Source organism: Pecten maximus, chromosome 5 (assembly GCF_902652985.1).
Source record: "Pecten maximus chromosome 5, xPecMax1.1, whole genome shotgun sequence".
NCBI lineage: Eukaryota > Metazoa > Mollusca > Bivalvia > Pectinida > Pectinidae > Pecten > Pecten maximus.
Genome location: NC_047019.1, coordinates 13,700,879 through 13,717,901, shown reverse-complemented (window position 1 = coordinate 13,717,901; position 17,023 = coordinate 13,700,879). Strand labels below are relative to the sequence as shown.

The 17,023-nt window shown below is 36.1% G+C and overlaps 13 non-coding genes across 13 annotated transcripts; 3 read left to right on the top strand and 10 right to left on the bottom strand.

Moving 5' to 3' along the window:
* Positions 1–1,301: 1,301 nt before the first annotated feature.
* Trnag-gcc lies at positions 1,302–1,372 on the top strand. Its single transcript has one exon. It is a non-coding gene; the product is annotated as a tRNA-Gly (tRNA).
* Positions 1,373–1,586: 214 nt separating this feature from the next.
* Trnag-gcc lies at positions 1,587–1,657 on the top strand. Its single transcript has one exon. It is a non-coding gene; the product is annotated as a tRNA-Gly (tRNA).
* Positions 1,658–1,977: 320 nt separating this feature from the next.
* On the top strand, positions 1,978–2,048 carry Trnag-gcc. Its single transcript has one exon. It is a non-coding gene; the product is annotated as a tRNA-Gly (tRNA).
* A 677-nt stretch (positions 2,049–2,725) lies between these two features.
* Trnag-gcc lies at positions 2,726–2,796 on the bottom strand. The gene has a single exon. It is a non-coding gene; the product is annotated as a tRNA-Gly (tRNA).
* Positions 2,797–4,515: 1,719 nt separating this feature from the next.
* On the bottom strand, positions 4,516–4,586 carry Trnag-acc. The gene has a single exon. It is a non-coding gene; the product is annotated as a tRNA-Gly (tRNA).
* Positions 4,587–4,765: 179 nt separating this feature from the next.
* Trnag-gcc lies at positions 4,766–4,836 on the bottom strand. Its single transcript has one exon. It is a non-coding gene; the product is annotated as a tRNA-Gly (tRNA).
* A 2,583-nt stretch (positions 4,837–7,419) lies between these two features.
* Positions 7,420–7,490, bottom strand: Trnag-acc. The gene has a single exon. It is a non-coding gene; the product is annotated as a tRNA-Gly (tRNA).
* Positions 7,491–7,692: 202 nt separating this feature from the next.
* Trnag-gcc lies at positions 7,693–7,763 on the bottom strand. The gene has a single exon. It is a non-coding gene; the product is annotated as a tRNA-Gly (tRNA).
* Positions 7,764–9,797: 2,034 nt separating this feature from the next.
* On the bottom strand, positions 9,798–9,868 carry Trnag-gcc. The gene has a single exon. It is a non-coding gene; the product is annotated as a tRNA-Gly (tRNA).
* Positions 9,869–11,099: 1,231 nt separating this feature from the next.
* Trnag-acc lies at positions 11,100–11,170 on the bottom strand. The gene has a single exon. It is a non-coding gene; the product is annotated as a tRNA-Gly (tRNA).
* A 203-nt stretch (positions 11,171–11,373) lies between these two features.
* On the bottom strand, positions 11,374–11,444 carry Trnag-gcc. Its single transcript has one exon. It is a non-coding gene; the product is annotated as a tRNA-Gly (tRNA).
* Positions 11,445–13,430: 1,986 nt separating this feature from the next.
* On the bottom strand, positions 13,431–13,501 carry Trnag-gcc. The gene has a single exon. It is a non-coding gene; the product is annotated as a tRNA-Gly (tRNA).
* Positions 13,502–13,720: 219 nt separating this feature from the next.
* On the bottom strand, positions 13,721–13,791 carry Trnag-gcc. The gene has a single exon. It is a non-coding gene; the product is annotated as a tRNA-Gly (tRNA).
* Between the last annotated feature and the right edge of the window lie 3,232 nt (positions 13,792–17,023).

The following is a 17,023-nucleotide window of genomic DNA, read 5'->3' as shown; positions in this document are numbered from 1 at the left end:
AAAATATTATTCAAGCTTCTACTTCTGCTCAACATTTCTGCGAGTAGGACGACTGTTTCGTTGTCAGTATAATGAGACAAGGTGAAGTGTCCTGCTGGATGTCTTCAGCAGTATATTTCAGTGAGATAGCACTATAAAGTCGGTAAAATAAAAGTACATTTTTCTTTATAATAAACTTCCCAAAACTGTATTATATTGTCATAATATATTTGCTTCCATTTGTGAATTGTACATTGTATATTGAATTTGATAAATCAGAAATGATATTCGTAAAATTTGATCAATAACCCAAATTGAATGATTCAGGTTTTATCGTGGTCTGTGACAGGTTTGTAATAAGCGCATTTAAATGTAAGCAAATATATCAACGATAATCTAATGTATCCTGAAAATATCCCCACATATAAAATAAGTAATAGAGCTTGCAACGTTTAAATAATTTCAAAGAGATTCAATAATTAAAAGTCAATAAATGGCATTGCTTCACGTTTGTATTCTAATATTAGATACAAAGTCCAGTCTGAACAATAGACCATTTTAATAAAGAAATTCAACATAAGATCCATTATCAAAATATGTCAGCCGCGTGTAACATAATAAGAATACCTGTTATATTGCATTATCTGAACTTGATTTTCCATTTTTTTGTAGTTCTGTAAATGCTAGCTATAGACTTAATTGTCCGGATTCACTCATGTAACAGACAAGGGCAGATAATCGATTATAAATGAGGATTTTGTATCAGATAAAATCCAGATAAAAATTTACACAATACAGTAAATCATCAGTTTACTTCAAGCTACTATCATGATATTTATCTGAATTCTAGGTCTTAGTCTAGTACAACTCAAGAGTTCTACAGATGGTTATTTAGGTATCGGTATAACTTAATGAATATTCTAAAATAATTACATTACATTAGTTACATATGCACATGTACCATTGTTACTAACCACACTCCTATTATCGCACGTCCTTCAAAATCTATCATTTTATGAGAGAATGTTTACAACACAATGCTTGGCCTACATACATAAGTTCGGTAGAGACGACAGTGTAGTAAGTTCGGCAAACAGGAGCGATATGGCCGCTGGCTACAACGCCACGTGGACCGTCCAATACATAATGCTAGGCCTGTCTCTGCGTACGATAAACACGATTAGCCAGGTCCATAGTTACACAGACACCATTAACATAAATTTTCTTTCAATTGCTATTAAATCCCTTGAAACGAAATTACATGTTTATGTACTTAAGCTTATTTTTGGTATGCACATTTTTTGTTGCAGTTTTGGCATGAAGCATCGGTGGTTCAGTGGTAGAATTCTCGCCTGCCACGCGGGAGGCCCGGGTTCGATTCCCGGCCGATGCACATTTTTATTTTCGAAAATGATAATTAAATATCGTAAATCTGTTTCAATGATTTTAACAGCAGCTCGAATTCCGAAATAGTTCATTTTATTTCTTTATCACATATCAACGTTGTGTTGTAATGCGATGTTTCTGACGACTGATAACCAATCTTAGATTACCTGTATAGCTTACCTTTGTATCAATTATCTCAAGTCACATGTTCAAGGTAAGAAGCATCGGTGGTTCAGTGGTAGAATTCTCGCCTGCCACGCGGGAGGCCCGGGTTCGATTCCCGGCCGATGCACATTTTTATTTTCTAAAATAATAATGAAAATTTCGTAATTCTGGTTCGATAATCTCATCATCAACTCGAAATCCAATACAGTTTATTTCGTTTCTTACAAATAAATGTACCGTGGGTACCATTCTTTAAATGATAATTAAATATCGTAAATCTGTTTCAACGATTTTAACAGCAGCTCGAATTCCGAAAGTGTTCATTTATTTCTTCATTACATATCAACGCTGTGTTGTAATTTCTTCGATATTTCTGACTACTGATAACCTATCTAAGATTACCTGTATAGCTAACGTTTATCTCAAGTCACATAGCCAAGGTATGAGGCATCGGTGGTTCAGTGGTAGAATTCTCGCCTGCCACGCGGGAGGCCCGGGTTCGATTCCCGGCCGATGCACATTTTTATTTTCAAAAAGTGTAAAATGCTACAATGCTATCTCATAAACATGTATACAGTAATTGGTTCACGTCCTATCAACAACTTTGGTAATTTAAGGACGGCCTCCATGTTTCCTAGATTCTTGAGTGTCAGTTTGGGGAGGCTTCGGTATGTTCGTGTTTGTCTCCCTGTGATAGCGTGGAACTGATGCCGGCTTCATAGTGCTACCTCAGTGAAGCATACTGCCGCAGATATCCAGCAGGACACCCCACCCGGTCATATTATACGGACAGGGATAGAAACTCCCAGAAATATTCAACGCTTAACAGAAGTAAAATTATGATTTGTAGACCTTGGTATGTCTCAGTCAGTGAATCAACAGCCTTCCTCACAAAGGCATGTCTTTATGGTATCGCTTAAGTAACAAAATGTGCATCGGCCAGGAATCGAACCCGGGCTTCCCGCGTGGCAGGCGAGAATTCTACCACTGAACCATGTAAGCAGTGTGATTTGAGAAAGATGTTAGTTTATAGATACGTGTAGGATGGTTTACACTAAGAAATTATTCGATAATATCGAAAATTGTGGATATTTAAAAAAAATGAAATCATATAACTATTTTGATTTCAAGTTATTGTTAAATATTATTCAATCATATTTACCATCTATTATCACAATTTCAGAAAATAAAAATGTGCATCGGCCGGGAATCGAACCCGGGCCTCCCGCGTGGCAGGCGAGAATTCTACCACTGAACCACCGATGCTTCATATCAAAAATGTGAAAAAATATCTTCGTGTTCAAAACAAACTTTATACATCAAAATTAGAGGATTTATTGGCAGTCGAAAAAATGATTTTGTTGTCGGTGGTGTATGTGTAATATTTTTTTTTTGTACGGAGAGATAACAATGTGTAGTGTTCTGTGTTATTGGACTGTCCACGTGGCATGGTAGCCCGCGGCAATACAGCTCCAGTTTGGTGAACGTACTGCACGGACCTCTCTTCCGAACTTGTAAACACTTTCACATAAAAAGACAGTTTTTTGAAGGTCGTGCAATAATAAGAATGTACTTAGTAAAAATACATATATGTTGTACACCTAACTATCTTCCGTATGTATTGCGATTATGTTAGGATATTTATTAGCGATTCTAAAGCACCAACAGCTTATAGATTCTACACTGCTTGTCACAAAAATGCCCAAAATTGCACCCACGCTATAGAAAAATGTAGGCATTTCTCTCAATGATAACGATAATCCTTATGAATTACTGTACTGTATTGTGTAAGTATATCTAAGCATTTTATCCGATACAAGATTTTCTTTTCAAAGTTACCACTCTGTTTGTGATGTGTGAATCCAGACTATCTTGTCATCTAGCTAGCACCCTTCATTACAAAACTTTAACAAATAATGGGAGAATTCAGACCCAGACAATGTAATATAACGAATTCTTATGGTACTCGCAGGGATCTTAGCTCGATGATGTTGATTATGGACGATTGACAGAGGTGACTTTTGGATATAATGTTTGATTTCCTGATTATAATGGTCTATTGTTTAAACTGGACATTGTATCTGATGTCGGAATACTAACGTGCTGTAGTGTTATTTGATGACTTTAGATTGATGAATCTTTTTAAAAATAATTTCAACGTTGCTAGCTTTTTTGTTTGTTTCTATGTGGGGATATTTTCAGGATACACTATATTAGCGTTGATAGATTCGTTTAGATTTAAATGAGCTTATTACAAACCTGTCACAGTCCGCGAGGAAACCTGAACCATGTAATAAGACATTACCTGACCAGTCAAACTATTCATTATACACGGGTTAATGTCAAATCTGACGAATAACCTTCCTCATAGAATACAATGACAAAATTCACGAATAGTAAATAACTGATGACAATAGAACACAGCTTTCGAAAGAGTATAATAATAATAAAAAAAAACAACTTAAATTGGAGGCGACGACTTTCAGCAGTAAAAGACGAGGTTTTGAATGTGTTTCAACACAGGCGATTTCTTGAGAGGTGATCTCGTGGGGCAGATGGTCCGTCTAGTAGCCTTACTTTATACTATCCTCTGTTTTACTATAGTGATCCTCTGATATTCTTTATCATAAATATTTTGTTTATAAACAGGAATGGTTAAACGTCCTATCTACAACTATGATAATTTAAGGACGGCCTCCCCTTGTGTGAAGGCTACGGTATGCCCTGTGATAGCGCAGAACTGATGCCGACTTTATAGTGCTACCCCACTGAAGACACCGAGCAGGACACTCCACCGGGTCACATTATACTGACAACGAGCGAAACAGTCGTCTCATCCCCAGAATTGCTGAACGTTTAGCAGAAGAACACACTACTTAATCGTTTTTGAAGACTCAGGTGTGTCTCGGCCATGAACAGAACTAACGGCTTTCCTCACAAGGGCGAAAAGGTATGTCTTTATGGTAAAGCTTTAGGTTGAAAGAGTGCATCAGCCGGGAATCGAACCAGGGTCTCCCGCGTGGTAGGGGAGAATTCTACCACTGAACCATCGATGCTTCATATTAGCAGTACGACCCGAGAGAGATGTTAGTTTTACTGAGAAATTATTGGATAAAATCGGAATTTATTGATAGCATAATAATGATTCGATGTAAGTTTATTGCAATTAAAGTGGTTGCTATTCTCATCGAAACAAATATACAATATCTTATTACAATTTCAGAAAATAAAAATGTGCATCGGCCGGGAATCGAACCCGGGCCTCCCGCGTGGCAGGCGAGAATTCTACCACTGAACCACCGATGCTTCATATAAAACACATGAAAATATATCTTCCTGCTCAAAACAAACTCCATACATCAAAATTAAAGGATTTATTTACAATCGAAAAATTATTTTGATGTCGGTGGTATACGTGTAATATTTTGTTTTGTTTGTACGGAGAGATAACATTGTGTAGTGTTCTGTGTGTATTGGACTGTCCACGTGGCATGGTAGCTTGCGGCAATACAGCTCCAGTTTGCCGAACGTACTGCACTGCCCTCTTTCCGAACTTCACATAAAAAGGCTGTTTTTGAAGGTCGTGCAATAATAAGAATGTACTTCGTCAACAAATACATGTATGTTGTACACCTAACTTTATTACGAATGTATTGCAATTATGCTAGGATATTTATTAGCGATGCTACAGCGCCAACCGTCTATACACTGCTTGTCACAAATATGCATAAAATTGCACCCATGTTATAGAAAAATGTAGTCAACACTCTCAAAATAATAGTAAACCTCATGCATTTCTATGTTGTATTGTGTAAGTATATCTAAGCATATGATCTGATATAAGATTTTCTTTTAAAAAAACCCCAGCAATTATCTGCCCTTGTCTATTGTACGGAGTGATAACATGTTGAAGTGTTCTGTATGCAAATGCATGTCCACGCGGCATGGTAGTCGCGGCAATACAAGATTCAAGATTTGTATTACTCTCTGACACAGTTGAGAGTGTGTAACAAGAGGTCAAACAAGTGTACAGCAATGTTACAATTATAACATGACAATGTGAGCAGATCATATGTATGGACATAATTGTATGTTTCTTACTTTTCCATATAATCAGTTGTGAATTGATAATAACTGGCAACTTCTACACTATAGCATATAAATTCATACTTATAAAAAGTTATGATTACAATACGCACAGGTAAATAAAACTAAGCTTTATAAAGTATACATATATTCATTGTAATTCTTTATCTCACTAGAAATAGCTTATATGTCCTATAGACTGGTAGAAATCTGAGGAAAGTTACCACCCCTCCAGATTGCCGATTTTTTACTGCACTGGCCTCTCTTCCAAACTTGTAAACACTTCCACATAAAAGGCTGTTTTTGAAGGTCGTGCAATAATAAGAACGTACATGTACTTTATAAAAATATAGTACATACAGATTGTATATGTCATACACCTTAACTATCTAACGAATGTATTGTAATTATGTTAGGATATTTATTAGCCATGCTACAGCGCCAACAGCCTATACACTGCTTGTCACAAAAATGCATAAAATTGCACCCACGCTATAGAAAAATGTTGTCAACACTATCAATAATAATAATAAACCTGATGAGTTACTATACTGTATTGTGTAAGTATATCTAAGCATATGATCTGATACATGTTTTTCTTTTAAATAACACCAATTATCTGCCCCTGTCTGTTACCACTGATTGTGATGTGGGAGTCCGTACTATCTTGTCACCTAGCTAGCACCCTCCATTATAGAACTTTAACAAATAATGGTATATGTCAGACCCAGACAATGTAATATAACGGATTCTCATGGTACTCGCAGGGATCTCAGCTCAATGTTTTTGATTATGGACGATTGACAGAGGTGACTTTTGGATATAATGTTGGATATGGTCTATTGTTCAGACTGGATTTGGTATCTTATGTTAGAATACCAATACAAATTAGTGTTATTTGATGACTTAAATTAATGAATCTCTTTTAAATAATTTCAACGTTGCTAGCCCATTTGTTTTGTTTGTTTTTATGTGGAGATATATTCAGGATAAACTAGATTAGCGTTGATAGATTCGTATAGATTAAAATGACCTTATTACAGACCTGTCACAGTCCACGAGGATACCTAAATCATTGTAATCAGACATTTGCTGACCAGTCAAACTATTCATTATACACGGGTTAATGTCAAATCTGACAAATAGTTTTCCTTATTTATCGAATACAACGTAAAATTCACAGATAGAAGTAAATAAGTTATGACAATAGAAGAAAGCTTTCGATAGATTTTGATAAAAAAAATACTTTATTGCAGGCGACGACTTTAAGCAGTAAAAGAAGAGGTTTGGAATGTGTTTCAACACGGGCGATTTCTTGAGTGGTGCAGATGGTACCTCTAGTAGCTTCACTTTATACTATCCTTCGTTTGACTATAGTGATCCTCTCATATTCTTTATCATGAATACTTTGTTGATATACAGGAATTGTTTAACGTCCTATCTACAACTATGATAATTTAAGGACGGCCTCCCCGTGTGCAAGATTCAAGCGTGTAGCGAGTGTGTGTTTTGGGAGGCTACGGTATGCCCTGTGATAGCTCAGAACTGATGCCGATTTTATAGTGCTACCTCACTGAAGCATAGTGTAGAAGACACCGAGCAGGACAGCCCACCAGATCACATATTACTGACAACGAGCGAAACAGTCGATTCTTCCTAAGAATTCCTGAACACTAAGCAGAAGGACACACTGATTAATCGTTTTTGAAGACTCATGTGTGTCTCGACCATGAACAGAACTAACGGCTTTCCTCACAATGGAGAAAGGGTATGTCTTTATGGTAAAGCTTTAGGTTGAAATAGTGCATCAGCCGGGAATCGAACCAGGGCCTCCCGCGTGGTAGGAGAGAATTCTACCACTGAACCATCGATACTTCATATTAGCAGTACGACCCGAGAGAGGTGTAAGTTTTATAAATACGTGTAAGATGGCTTATCCCGAGAAAGTATTTGATAAAATCGGAATGTATTGATAACATAATAATGATTTGATGTAAGTTTATTTAAATTAAAGTTGTTGCTATTATCATCGAAACAGATTTACGATAATTTATTACAATTAAGGAAATAAAAATTGGCATCGGCCGGGAATAGAACCCGGGCCTCCCGCGTGGCAGGCGAGAATTCAACTACTGAACCACCGATGCTTTATATCAAACAAATGAAAAAAATATCTTCGTATTTAAAACATACTTTATGCATCAAAATCAAAGGATTTATTGGCAACCGAAAAATAATTTTGATGTCGGAGATGTGTAATATATTTTTAATTGTAGGGAGAGATAACATTGTGTAGAGTTCTGTATGCCTTGGACGATCCACGTGGCGTCGTAGCCTGCGGCAATACAGCTCCAGTTTGCCGAACATACTGTACTACCCTCTCTTCCAAATTTGTAAACACTTTCACATAAAAGCCTGTTTTTAGAGGGTCGTGCAATAGTAAGAACGCACTTTGTAAAAATAGTGAATACAGGTTGTATATGTTGTACACCTTAACTATTTAACGAATGTATTGTAATTATGTTATGATGTTCATTAGCGATGCTATGAACAGCGCAACTGCCTATACACTTGTTGTCACAACAATGCATAAAATTGTATCCACGGCGTAGAAAAATGTAGCCAACACTATCAATAATAATGATAAACCTTATGAGTTACTATACTGTATTGTATAAGTATATCTAAGCATTTTATCTGGTACAAGTTTTTCTTTTAAATAACATCAATTATCTGCCCTTGTCTGTTACCACTGATTGTGATGTACAAGTCCGAACTATCTTGTCACCTAGCTAGCACCCTCCATTACAGAACTTTCACAAATAATGGTATATGTCAGACCCAGACAATGTAATATAACGGATTCTTATGGTACACACAGGGATCTCAGCTCAATGATGTTGATAATGGACGATTGGCAGAGGTGACATTTGGATATAATGTTGGATTTCCTGATTATAATGGTCTATTGTTCAGACTGGACATTGTATCTGATGTCAGAATACTAACGTGCTGTAGTGTTATTTGATGACTTTAGATTAATGAATCTTTTTGAAAATAATTTCAACGTTGCAAATGCATTTATTTAGTTTATGTATTTATATGGTATATTTACAGGATACATTAGATAAGCGTTGATAGATTCGTTAAGATTAAATGACCTTATTACAAATCTTTCACAGTCCACGAGGAAACCTGAATCATTGTAATCAGACATTACCTGGCCAGTCGAAATATACACTATACACGGGTTAATGTCAAATCTGACGAATAGTTTTCCTTATTTATCGAATACAACATACAATTCACAAATGGAAGAAAATAACTGATGGCAATAGAACAAAGCTTTAAATTGATTATGAAAAAAATACTTGTATTGCAGGCGACGACTTAAAAGAAAAAATTCAAAGAAGAGGTTTTGAATGTGTTTCAACACGGACGATTTCTTGACAGGTGATCTCGTGGGGCAGATGGTCCTTCTAGTAGCTTTATACTATCCTCCGTTTTACTATAGGGATCCTTTGGTATTCTTTATCATGAATAGTTTGCTTATATACAGGAATTGTTTAACGTCCTATCTACAACTATGATAATCTAAAGGCGGCCTCCCCGTGCGATAGATGCAAGCGTGTAGTGTGTGTGTTTGGGGAGGATACAGTATGCCCTGTGATAGCAAAGAACTGATGCCGACGTTATAGTGCTACCCCACTGAATAATACTGCACCAGGTCAAATTATACTGACAACAGGCGAACAAGTCGTCTCATCCCTAGAATTGCTGAACGCTAAGCAGAAGAACACACTAATGAATTGTTTTTGAAGACTCAGGTATGTCTTTACCAGGAACAGAACCAACAGCCTTCCTCATAAAGGTATGTCTTGATGGTAATGCTTTAGGGGGAAAGAGTGCATCAGCCGGGAGTCGAACCAGGGTCTCCCGCGTGGTAGGGGATAATTCTACCACTGAACCATCGATGCTTCATATTAGCAGTACAACCTGAGAGAGATGTAAGTTTTATAAATGCCTGTAAGATGGCTTATACTGAGAAATTATTTGATAAAATCGGAATTTATTTATAACATAATAATGATTTGATGCAAGTTTATTTAAATTAAAGTTGTTGCTATTATCATCGAAACATATCGACGATATTTTATCACAATTTCAGAAAGTAAAAAATGTGCATCGGCCGGGAATCGAACCCGGGCCTCCCGCGTGGCAGGCGAGAATTCTACCACTGAACCACCGATGCTTCATATCAAACATATGAAAAAATATCTTCCTATTCAAAACAAACTTTATACATCAAAATTAAAGGATTTATTTGCAATCGAAAAAATGATTTTGATGTCGGTGGTATACGTGTAATATTTTGTTTTGTTTGTACGGAGAGATAACATTGTGTGGTGTTCTGTATGCATTGGACGGTCCACGTGGCGTCGTAGCCTGCGGCAATACAGCTCCAGTTTGCCGAACGTACTGCACTGCCCGCCCTCTCTTCCAAACTTAAACAAATAATGGTATATGTCAGACTCAGACAATGTAATATAACGGATGCTTATGGTACTCACAGGGATCTCAGCTCGATGATTTTGATTATGGACGATTGACAGAGGTGACTTTTGGATATAATGTTGGATTTTCTTATTATAATGGTCTATTGTTAAGACTGGATATTGTATCTGATGTCCGAATACTAACGTGCAGTAGTGTTATTTGATGACTTTAGATTGATGAATCTTTTCAAAAATAATTTCAACGTTGCTAGCTCATTTATTTTGTTTTGATATTTTCAGGATATACTAGATTATCGTTGTTAATTCGTTTAGATAAAAATGACCTTATTACAAACCTGTCACAGTCCACGAGGAAACCTGAATCCTGGTAATCAGACATTGACCAGTCAAACTATTCATTATACACAGGTTAATGTCAAATCTGACGAATAACCTTCCTCATCGAATACAATGACAAAATTCACAAATAGTGGTAAATATCTGATGACAATAGAACAAAGCTTTCGATAGATTATAATAAAAAAAAATACTTCTATTGCAGGCGACGACTTCAGCTTTAATGAAGAGTGTGTTTTAACACAGGCGATTTCTTGAGAGGTGATCTCGTGGTGCAGATGGTCCTTCTAGTAGCCTTTTATACTATCCTCTGTTTTACTATAGTGATCCTCTGATATTCTTTATCATGAATATTTTGATTATCTACAACTACGAAAATTTAAAGGTGGCCTCCCCGTGTGATAGATGCAAGCGTGTAGTGAGTGTTTTGGGAGGCTACGGTATGCCCTATGATAGCGCAAAACTGATGCCGACATTATAGTGTTACCCCACTGAAGCATAGAGTAGAAGACACCGAGCAGGACACACCAGAAGACCCAGGTGTGTCTCGACCAGGAACAGAACACTGAACAGCCTTCCTCAAAAAGCCGAAAAGGTATGTCTTTATGGTAAAGCTTTAGGGGGAAAGAGTGCATCAGCCTGGAATCGAACCAGGCCCTCCCGCGTGGTAGGAGAGAATTCTACCACTGAACCATCGATGCTTCATATTAGCAGTACGACCCGAGAGAGATGTTTGTTTTATAATTGCGTGTAAGATGGCTTATAATGAGAAATTCTTTGATAAAATCGGAATGTATTGATAATGTAATTATGATTTCATGCAAGTTTATTTAAATTAAAGTTGGTGCTATTATCATCGAAATGTATTTACGATATTTTATTACAATTTTAGAAACTAAAAATGTGCATCGGCCGGGAATCGAACCCGGGCCTCCCGCGTGGCAGGCGAGAATTCTACCACTGAACCACCGATGCTTTATATTAAACGTATCACAAAATATCTTCGTAGTCAAAACAAACTTTATACATCAAAATTAAAGCATTTATTGGAAGTCGAAATAAAATAATGATGTCGGTGGTGTATGTGTAGTATACTTTTTGTTTGTGCGGAGAGATAACACTATGTTGTGTTCTGTATGCAAATGACTATCCACGTGGCGTCGTAGCCTGCGGCAATACAGCTCCAGTTTGTCGAACGTACTGCGCTACCCCCTCTTCCGAACTTGTAAACACTTTCACATAAAAAGACAGTTTTTTGAAGGTCGTGCAATTTTAAGAATGTACTTATTTAAAATCTATATATGTTGTACACCTTAACTATCTAACGAATGTATTGCAGTTATGTTATGATGTTCATTAGCATGCTACAGCACCAACTGCCTATACACTTGTTGGTTGTCACAACAATGCATAAAATTGCACCCACGGTGTAGAAAAAATTAGTCAACTTTCTCAATGATAATGATAAACTTTATGAGTTACTATACTGTATTGTGTAAGTATATCTAAGCATTTTAACCGATACAAGAAGTTTTTTTTCAAAAGTTATCATTAACTGATTGTGATGTGGGAGTCCCGACTATCTTGCCACCTAGCTAGCACCCTCCATTACAGAACTTTTAACAAATAATGGGGGAAGTCAGACCCAGACAATGTAATATAATGGATTCTTATGGTACTCGCAGGGATCTCAGCTCGATGATGTTGATTATGTACGATTGACAGAGGTGACTTTTGGATATAATGTTGAATTTCCTGACTATAATGGTCTATTGTTCAGACTGGATTTTGTATCTGATGTTAGAATACTAACGTGCTGTAGTGTTATTTGAAGACTTTAGATTGATGAATCTTTTCAAAAATAATTTCAACGTAGCTAGCTCAATTATTTTGTTTTCATATGTAGGGATATTTTCAGGATACACTAGATCATCGTTGTTGATTCGTTTAGATAAAAATGACCTTATTACAAACCTGTCACAGTCAACGAGGAAACATTAACCATTTAATCAGACATTGACCAGTCAAACTATTCATTATACACAGGTTATTGTCTAATCTGACGAATAACCTTCCTCATCGAATACAATGACAAAATTCACAAATAGTGGTAAATATCTGATGACAATAGAACAAAGCTTTAAATAGATTATGAAAACAAAATCTTGTATTGCAGGCGACGTCTTTAAGCATTAAAAGAAGAGGTTTTGAATGCGTTTCAACACGGACGATTTCTTGACAGGTGATCTCGTGGTGCAGATGGTCCTTCTAGTAGCTTTACTTTATACTATCCTCCGTTTTACTATAGGGATCCTTTGGTATTCTTTATCATGAATAGTTTGCTAATATACAACTATGATAATCTAAAGGCGGCCTCCCCGTGTGATAGATGCAAGCGTGTAGTGTGTGTGTTTGGGGAGGATACAGTATGCCCTGTGATAGCGAAGAACTGATGCCGACGTTATAGTGCTACCCCACTGAATAATATTGTAGAAGACACCGAGCAGGACACTGCACCAGGTCAAATTATACTGACAACAGGCGAACAAGTCGTCTCATCCCTAGAATTGCTGAACGCTAAGCAGAAGAACACACTAATGAATTGTTTTTGAAGACTCAGGTATGTCTTTACCAGGAACAGAACCAACAGCCTTCCTCATAAAGGTATGTCTTGATGGTAATGCTTTAGGGGGAAAGAGTGCATCAGCCGGGAATCGAACCAGGGTCTCCTGGGTGGTAGGGGATAATTCTACCACTGAACCACCAATGCTTCATATTAGCAGTACAACCTGAGAGAGTTTTATAAATGCGTGTAAGATGGCTTATACTGAGAAATTATTGGATGATATCGGAATTTATTGATAATATATTTATGATTGATATAAGTTTATTGGAATTCAAGTTGTTAATATCATCAAAACAGATTTACGATAATTTATTACAATTAAGGAAATAAAAATGTGCATCGGCCGGGAATCGAACCCGGGCCTCCCGCGTGGCAGGCGAGAATTCTACCACTGAACCACCGATGCTTTATGTAGGAACCGTACAACTGCAGATAAATAGGTCATACAGGTAATCTTAGATTGCGTATCAGTTGTCAGAAACTATTTGTTGATATCAAAGACACCACAACACGGCGTCCATACGTAATAAAGAAATGAATTGAACTAAATTTTATTTCGAGTCGTTGATAAGATTATCAAAACAGATTTACGATATTTTTATTATCAATTATGAAAATAAAAATGTGCATCGGCCGGGAATCGAACCCGGGCCTCCCGCGTGGCAGGCGAGAATTCTACCACTGAACCACCGATGCTTATGCCCTTCATTAAAAAATATTTTCGTATTCCAAATAATCAAATACATTTCATTTTAAAGGATTCGATAACAATTAAAATAGTTATGGTGTTGATGGTATCTGTGTTATATGTTTTTGTTTGTACAGAGATATAGCATTTAGAATAGTATTATTTAAGCATTGGACGGTCCACGTGGCGTTGTAGCCTGCGGCTATATAGCTTCCTGTTTGCCGAACTTAATGCATTTTACTCTCTGCTAAACATTTTTTTCACATAAAAGGTTACAGGAACGTTATAGTTACATATGTACGTTGTACACCTTGAGATGCTTAACTTTCTATCGAATGTAGTGCATGGCCGATACTGTCTGTCACAGAAATGCATAAAATTGTACCACTGACGTCTGCTTCTGGTTTGTATTTATAGAACAACATATAAGTCCATACACTTACTTCGGTATATCAACAGGGATTCTACACCAAGGTACGTTACTGAAGTTTGTATGCATTGTAGTCGGATTGAACTTCAATTCAAAATGAAGCGAAGATCACTCCCAACTTCCGACTTTTCGAGTGTTACATAAGTAGGTAGGAGCTTATATTTTTTCAATAAAAACTAACACGAATCAGACGCCTGTGATTGCACACAGGGTATAGAAAATATCTTATAAACACAATGTAAGATTATAATCACAATATCTATTTACTGATTGCTTACAAGACCAAAAGTTATAATCTCATCATAATGGCGATGTGTCATCTTTATATGAAGTTATACAGTGTATAAGAATTCGACCTATAGTTAAGGTAATATGATAGGAGATTGCAGTAACATTTTGAGTAACTGAACATCATCGATTATCTGCCCTTGTCTGTTATCAGTCTTTGATTGTGTTGAGTAAATCCGAATTATCAACTAGTCACCTAGCGCGCTCTATTGTAGTAATTAACAAACAATGGGAGAAGCCAGTAATGTATTATAACTGTTCTCATTATGGTACTCATATGGATCGCAGTTTAATGACGTAGTTATGGACAATTGCACCAGGTGACATTTGGTTCTAATGTTAAATACAATGATTATAATGGTCCTTTGTCGATAGTTGATTTTGTATCTAATGTTAGACTACTAACGTGCGGCAGTGCTACTATATGACTTTCAATTATTGAATCTGCTTTCAACAATTTCACAGCTGCTAGCTCATTTATCGTGCCTTTAATAAATGCGACTGTTTAAGGGTGCATTGAATTCCCTTAAGGATAGGTCAATTTACTTTATTGTACATTGATTTCAAGCCTGGCACAATCTACAATTGTTTTCTCGACTCTTGAAATACCTGAATCCACAAGTGTTAGTTGACCATACAATATCTGGACAGTAAAACTAGTAACTAATTAAACAAATTATGAGTTTCTGAGCAAAAGACGGACGTAAAAAATGTGACGAAAATAAATAACAGTTCAGGTTTATTAAGAAATATTTCAATTTCTACCCAAGTTGGACTCGATGAAACTACCAAACTTAATCTGTTTCATTTGCTCATGAATTTGACCAGATTAACACTGATCAGTGCGTATGAATACATGGTTAAAATCCTTCCGCGGAACTATTTCACTGTTTCTACGTTGTTGTTATAAACATGGATTAATTATTAAAATTATCAAATTTATAATGTATTCTTGTATTTTATGAAAGACCAAATATGCTAGATACTTTTTTTGACAAAATAATGCTGTTTTTAATCCTAAAATTGCGGACTATTTTACTCGACCGACAAGACATGCACAATCCGGAACTCCTCGGGCTTTTCCGCATTTAGACTTGCACAAGCACAAGATATTAATATCTAGACCGACTTTTTTATTCGAAAAAAAACCCAATTGAAATATAAGGATTGAATCTAGATTTGGTTGATTTCATGGGGTCATGAATTGAGTTGCTCTTGAGACAAATTCAACATGAACTGCTTCGCAGTTCATTAAATTTGTCTCAAGAGCAACTCAATTCATGACCCCATGAAATCGACCAAATCAAGATTCAATCCTTAAATGTACTATAACTGTATTGTATTTGGATGTATTGTGTATTGTATTGTACTGTATTGTATTAAAATTGTATTGTATTGTATTGTAGATGTTTGAAAAGTGTGTTTTAAACACAAATGGTTTCTTCACAAAGGTGGTCTTATAATGAAGGTAGTCCTTCGCGTAAGTTTTACTATATCTATATGAATGATTAACTTTTAAAATAATTATGTTATTGAGATAAGTATATTATGAAAAGAGTACACATTGTTGTTTTGTGTTATTGCTTCATAACGTACAAAATATTTATGTTAATTCTAATAATTAAATCCACTTTACTCGATCTCAGTCGAAATCCAAATGATCACGCCGCTGTATTAGCCAATCAAAAGGGACGTTACAAACTGCGAAGCCTTATTTTCAACGTTACGTTATGGACTGATGACACACAAATGCAATTTTCAAGCCAATGACAAATCATTCTGTATCCGCAACACATTTATATCCACGTGGTTGATATTTTTTAATCTTTTTTTTTTTTTTCAAATTTAACTCATGGTAATTTGTTTATTTTACGTCAAGGACTGATAACATAATTTTAAGCCAATTATAATTCTTGTTACAAACAAAGGTAAATTAGTATTCTTTACACTGAAAATACTTATACCTTGTTTGAATTTGTATTTTCTTAAATATAACTCATCAATTCCAAATAAGGTAAATTGGTCGTTAAAATTTGAATGTGTTAATAGTATTGCAACTTGCTCAATTGATCACCCCATATTGAAACAGTTAGCTTTATACCGTTATTACCTGTAGAAAATCCGGAAATATGTGGACACATTCTCTGTAGGTACATAATGATTTTTAGATCTTCAAGCAAATCATTACGAAATATATGCAACATTTTCTATAAACCTGTTATTTTCGTGTAGCCCTTGTTCCATCCTCATACATTATAACATAGTTCTACTGTCAATGCTATATTTGATACAGACGTCCTACTGGGTCAGCAGGTGTATACAGTTATTGAATGACCAGGAATGAGCTCACGTGATGAAGTTATTAGATGGCCAGTTAAACCTCTAATACGTCTCACTTTGATCGCCTCGGAATAATTAACTCCTTGAATATTTATACACTCTGCCGGCATCCTTCAAACGACAACATGGCGTCCACTATCAGTACATATTAGTATTCAGCCGGGTCATTTGTTTCGCAATTT